General features: G+C 43.7%; 1 protein-coding gene across 1 annotated transcript in view; it reads right to left on the bottom strand.

Annotated features, from left to right (window-relative positions):
- Window positions 1-6570, bottom strand: part of UBAC1 (UBA domain containing 1) — a 25212-nt gene that overhangs the window by 18264 nt on the left and 378 nt on the right. The gene's annotated exons all lie outside the window — the stretch shown is intronic.

The following is a 6570-nucleotide window of genomic DNA, read 5'->3' as shown; positions in this document are numbered from 1 at the left end:
CCCAATTTTTTAAAAAAAAAAAAAAAAAAAAAAAAGCATTAGGCCTCTAGCTGCTTTAAGACATTTTTTTTTTACTGCATATGTTAGTGCACTTTCCTTAGGCAACAAAAATCTTAAAACTCAGACTTTGCAGCAGATATGCTGTCTGCAGTCTGATTACAACAGTGCTCAGAAATGCCAAAGGTATTTACAAAACCTGGCACATGATTACAGATTCTTCTCTTTCTCCAAAGAAAGCCCAATTAAAACATGGAGAACTGCTCCCAAGCATCAGGAATAAGCTACCAGCGTGGGTCAGATTCTCTGCTGGCATAAGAGAGATGAATTCAGTTCAACTTGATGGAACTAGTTTGTTTCATGCCAGCTGAGAGTCTGCACCACTGCAGCTGGACAGACTACAGAGAAGGTTGACTTTTGGTAAACGGAGCAACTATAACCACATGCCAACCCTCTGAACACGTATCCAAAGTAGCTCCACAACAGGGCTCAGATTCAAGCCCTCCTTAGCTATTTTAGCATAGTGACAACAGTAACACGAATCCACAACTCCAACTGACTCATCTTCACACAACAGTGATAGTAGATTCCAGGAAAAGCATTACATCAGTGCATCAAGATGCTTCTCACTTATTCATGGGGAATTAGAAAATGTAATGGTTTAAACTACAAATCACTGAAGCCAGGTTACTCTCATCACCCAGGCAGCTGACTGTGGCCAAGCAAAACACCTTTTGCAGACAGCCTTGGGCAAGACTTCATGCAGTTTGCTCACAAAAATGAGCTTTCCAAGTGTTGGTCCATTAGACAAACTTTCCCAAATGACACTCCTTTCAATACAGTTTTTTACCAAGACATTTTTGCTGCATTTGTTTTAGCACCGTTAGACTGTTTAGAGACTTTCAGCTCTACTAGTGCCTTTTCAACATGCTAATTGAAGAGCTACAGCCAAAGAGTGCGTGAGAATCTATGAGAAATCAAAACAGCTCCCATATCTGTACTGCATTTGACCTCGGGACCCAATCAGAATGCTATTTTTATAAATCCTTACGTTACGGCTCTACAGTGAAGTCATATGGAAAAAAGACAGCTTTGTAGAAATAGGTTTGATTAAGTGCAGAGCTTTGTAACAGCTAATGTCATATTACAACCTTGCTAGGAACCCCACAGCTGCTTCTAACCTTCAGATTTTTAGTTAGCACGTGCAAAACTGTATGTACACATCCATCAAATCTGTTGCACTTCTATCTTCTTTGGGAGGGAATGGGAAATACCGCCAATTGCACACAACCTACTGTTTTGGAAGTAGGGTTCTCAAACTTGTCCACAGTGTGGGCTTCGTCTAAATAAGTATCTTGCGGACCTCTGTCCTTCCTTTCTACTACTCTAAACACCTCTCTCTCGCTTTTAGTCACATAGCATCACATGGCCACTACAGGAACTACTGGCACAGACTGGTATAATTAGGAAGACATCAGAGTTCTTTAACTTGCCACAGAAAATAAGGATGATAGCCAGCAGAGTATAATCCAGCAGCCTTTCTGCAGATCCCCAGCAGGAGGCTCAGCAACAACATGGAACCTCTGCCTCAGGAAAGCTGTTTGAAATGCAGAATATCTGATCACTCTTAACCAAATATTCTCATGTCCAGAGAGAGGAAGAGAGCTTGTAAAGAGGCATGGGATTCCCTACATAGCATAGGAACAACCATACCTGTACTAAAGGAAACAGAAAGATTGCACTGGACCCTGCTGCCAAGTGGGAACTATTGCTCAGCACTGCCATACGGGGAACCTTGGGATCTGTGCCTGGTTTACCAGGCAGGCAGGATCTTGGGAGTGCTCTGGAAAAAAGATGAGGAGCCCCAGAGCCTAAGTTGGAAGTGTGGTGGTTGATGGAACATATGGAAGCGGGACATCAGCACTGGGCAAGCCATGGTATGTCAAGGGAAAAGAAAGATGGGCTCAGCTGAAGTTTACTACCTATCATTTTATGTTTATATTGCCAGCCTAAATGCTTGCACTTATTTCTAATCTTGGATTTTGCAGCAGCCTGCTTGGTGGCTTTGCAGTGAAAAAGTGGGGATAAAGCTTCATTCACAGATGTCTGAGCGGTTAGTGAACTTGCAATGCTTTAATGGCATCTCGGGAGTTGGGCTCTATACACAATACACTGCTTGCTTTCCTCAAAATTGTTAACAGAAGCCAACTGAATGCATTCTTTACTAAGACACAGCAATGATTAGTTTACTAATGGTTACTTTTTTTCTCTACTGTACTCATGGAAGCTTAAAGGACATGAATGTCTTACAAAGGATCCAGAAGTGTGATGAGGAGCACCCACCACACCCTTCTGCATATTTTAATGCTGATACTTTGAGTTTACACAGGCTTCTGCCTGAACAGCTCAAGCTTAAGCTTAAGCTTAAGCAGACCCCCTCTGTAAGGTGAGGAAATACGACTGTAGCCACTGAACACATGGGCAGACAGAGGTACAGAAAGGCTACAAAACTTGTCCAAGATCACACACCAAGTCAGAGGCAGAGCTGAAATACACACACAACTCATGTTACTCATTATTTTGGTCTTTTAAATCCTCAACTACAGCACATGCTGAATTTCAAAGTGAGACAACAATTTGTAGTTTTATTCCTCTCCTCATGTTCCTTTGGCAGGGAATGGTCTGACAGTTATTGCATAAAGCATCAGAAAGCTTGTTGTCTATTTTCAGCTCTGCCAGTGACTCAGCCTGTGATCTTTTGCAAGTCACTTGTAAGTGGTCTCTGGTTTGAGGTATCCAACTTCTGAGAGGTGAAGTCTGACTTCCAGAAATGTTGATCACTCAATAACCCAACTAGAGTCAGTAAGAGCAGAGGGTACCCAGCATCTCTGAGAAACAAGCCTAAGATATCTCAAGTTGGGCCCAAACACTGTGGTACAATTTTGAAAGTTTGTTTTTCACCTCTATGCCACAGTTTTTCCTTACATAAAATAGAAGTAATGATAGGAGTAATGATACTGGCTCTCTGTAAATAAGAGCCCGTGGATCTGTTGAAATAAGCAGCACTATGAGTATTAGGCTTTTTTAACTTCCACCTTCCCACTTTTTCTTTGAAATTACGATGATTAACCTTTCTACTTACAGTGGCTCGGTATCGTTTCTTAAAACTTGTGCCCCACACCCATTTTCTGCCTGCACAGCCATTTGCTTACTCTGTACTATTGTATTTTGTTTAGTGATAAGACTCCAAATGTAAAGCTCACATACGTTAGGCTTCCTTTACCGCCTTCTGATAAAAATAAAGATGCATGTGCACGTGTGTGGACAGAGTTTTCTTAAAGTCACTTTGAAAAGAAACTGTCCGTTTCAAAACCAGGTTTTGGGAACATTTTGGTCCTCATCTTGGAAGATGTCCTGTGCAATTCACACCCAGCATTGAGACCCACAAAGGACAGTGGGACTCCACACAGGGGCAAGTATGGACAACCCAAATCAGCTTGGAGGACTGGCCTTGGTTCACAGCTAACTAGAATAGACATCTCTGCTTATGAATTAGGTGACACACACGCACCTCTGTCTGATCAGCCCATGGAAATTCTAGAGTGAACTGATCCCTCCCTTTTCTAGGCAGAAGCAAACAAGCCGTTACAAGGAAGCTCCTTAGGAGAGCAGGGAGGTAGGGAGTTAAAAGCTGGGCACTTGCTCAGAATCCATAAATAGTTAAGAAAATACATCTGGATACTTAATGGCACTTTGGAGCTTACTGGAAAAAAATGCCTACCTTCCTTATCTAAAAAAGGAACTGCCAAAGAACATAATTTGAACAAGAACAGCATCTACTCTGGACTCTTTCAAGAAACAGGTGGATATATTTCTTGCGGGGTTACTTGATCCCAGCTGACTTCCCGCCTATGGGGGGGGGGGGCGGGACTGGACCCAATGATTTCAGGAGGTCCCTTCCAGCTCCTAATGTCTATGAAATCTATGAAACCATCTGTATTGCTCATTGAAATAGTGATGGCAGAGGCTTTCGAGAACACAGGAATCACCTAAGATACCAAGAGGTGCTGTCAAGATTCTTCCCAATATGCCCATCAGCTAGTCAGGATTTTTCCAATTCTATTTTTCCTCTTCACAAGACAGTGTATTATCATAATAGTTATGCAAATCACACCATTAGCAGTAGGCAGTAGATGGAATGAAATCAACCACCACTGCCAAGTTATCAATTGTCCTCTGGCCTGACTCCTATTGTGTACAAACTTCTATTCAGTTAAGCTTCCTGAAAACTAAAGGCTTTAAAGCTTGTACTTTGATAGTCCTTCACCATTCAGGGGGGCTGAATAAAAACAGCAATACCATGCTCCAGAAGCTCTGCAGCATGCGATGGTCCCATACCTATTTTGCCATACAGAAACAGCCTGATTTTGCCCAAAGACAACATCTATCTTGGATGAAGCCAAGCCAAATGCTGCTGCTTGCCTTCTTTAAACATAGGAGTGGCTGTGGAGACTACAGGCCCTAGCATGCTATGAGCTAAACAGATGACCTTTTGGATTAAGATGCAATACTGAAGGCTGAGACCTGTAAATTCCAAGGGGCTGTGTAAAAATAAGCAGCTATGGGTCATGTGTGACTGCTATGGATGCGTTTAGCTTATTGATCAGCCTTGCTCAAATACAATCACTGCATGTCTACAGGATAAAATGAGTTAGTTTGTGATAACAGCATTTTATGTTATGGGATGTGAAATGTAATCATACACTTCTGGTTTTAACTTCTTGTATTAAAACTGCATCATTGCTAGAAGAAACATCACCTCTGAAACACGTGGATGGTACAAAGTACAGTACAGGGCATCCTTCACACTTTTGAAATCATTTAAAGAGATGTTAAATAACTTGTCCAAGTCACTACAGCCAGTCCTCGCCAAACCTGAGATTAGAATTCAGCAATCTCCTGCTGAGACTGTTAGGCCGTGCTGCCTTGGCTCAGAAATGACATCTTCTGGGGCAAATTGTGATCATACACTGAGATCCAACACACTATTTCAGATTTGTGTCTGAACAGTCCTTACAACTTCAGGATTTCAATCCAGTAGAGCCCTGGATAAGAAGATTATTAACTTTATGACCATGTACACCGTAACTGGGCCAACCAGAATGAAGGAACTTTTTGTATTCCAGCCAAATTTCTGCAATGAGACCTTTAAACTTCTCATTTCTGTGCGATCAGTTATCTAAAAGAATCATTGGAATAACTGTAAATGAGTTAAGGGATAGAGGGCAAGAGGCCATCAGGATAATCCACTGGTCCCCCCAAAGGCAATCTACACTATTACCACACCAATTTGGGAGCACTGTTGTGACATTTGTTTTATCAACATTATATTCATTCCTGTGTAAGGGTTTAACACACTCATACAGAACAAAATCAGCTTTAAGCACTTGATTTATATATGCAGGGATATCATAAAGCTTGAAGGCTGTGATTTTTCAATTAACACATTGCAAAAGGATAGGTTTACACCATAATCCATAGTGTAATTATATTAATCTTGGAGGTGGAAGGATTTCTATTGCATGGATGTTCCCCACTACAATTCCCCTTTACACGTCTGTCTGCGCTTAAAACAGAGCAAGGAACGCACAGATACTACAGTTACTTCAGGGAGTCATCTGAAACCAGTTTACCATTTTCTCCCAGCATAGAGCTGCCAGTCCCCACCCCCCAGCCATGAATAAAAGATAGGCATACCCAACACCAGCCACCCGAATCCCGACCTCGAGGCCCAAAACGACTCCCTTCCTAACCCTGCTCCTCCTCTGCACTTGGAGACCAGCACCCATGGCCTGCAAGGATCCCCGAGTTTTGGGGGGGGGAACATTACAGACGTGGCAAAAGAAACAACTGACTAGAGGCACAGCGCACGCTTGAATACCGACTGCACACCGCAGCCGCTTTCCCCTGGCTACAAGCAGCGAGGACTGAGCTGAGCACAGCACCGCAGCAGCCGACACAATCACAAGGCAATCCCTGTTTTTTTTAGCTCTGTGCACAAAGGTATTTTTAAGCCTCCCCAAAGGCATCTGGGGTTGCCTACAGCTGCGGCTGGGGGCTTCCACTGGGCTGTGCCAGTGTTCTGCTGGGAGCCAAGCTGCAGGATCTGCCTTGGGCATTAGGGTCGTGTTGCATCAGGCTCGTCTTATACACAGTTGAGATGGTTGCACGGGATGGTTTGCACAGGGGTTGGACCGGCCGGCCGCTCACAGTCGCACCGATGCTGTACTTGGGGTCAGGAAGAAATCCCTGCCCCTGAAAAACCAGACCCAAAAATAACCTCCCTCCCAAAATCAGACCCCAAAAATCACCCCCCCTCAAAAAATCAGACCCCCTCGAAAACCAACCCCGCTCCAGTCAGACCCCAAAATCAACCCCCTCCATAGTCAGACCCCCAAATCAACCCCCCCTCCAAAGTCAGACCCCAAACTCGACCCCGCTCCAAAATCAGATCCCCAAATCACCCCCTCTCTCACACACACAAAACCAGGTGCACGCGGGGGGGGGGGGGGG

The sequence above is a fragment of the Gavialis gangeticus genome, unplaced genomic scaffold (assembly GCF_001723915.1).
Source record: "Gavialis gangeticus isolate Ggan-Ray unplaced genomic scaffold, GavGan_comp1, whole genome shotgun sequence".
Taxonomy (NCBI): domain Eukaryota; kingdom Metazoa; phylum Chordata; order Crocodylia; family Gavialidae; genus Gavialis; species Gavialis gangeticus.
Note: the sequence above shows the minus strand (reverse complement) of the source record. Positions and strands in the feature narration are given on the sequence as shown.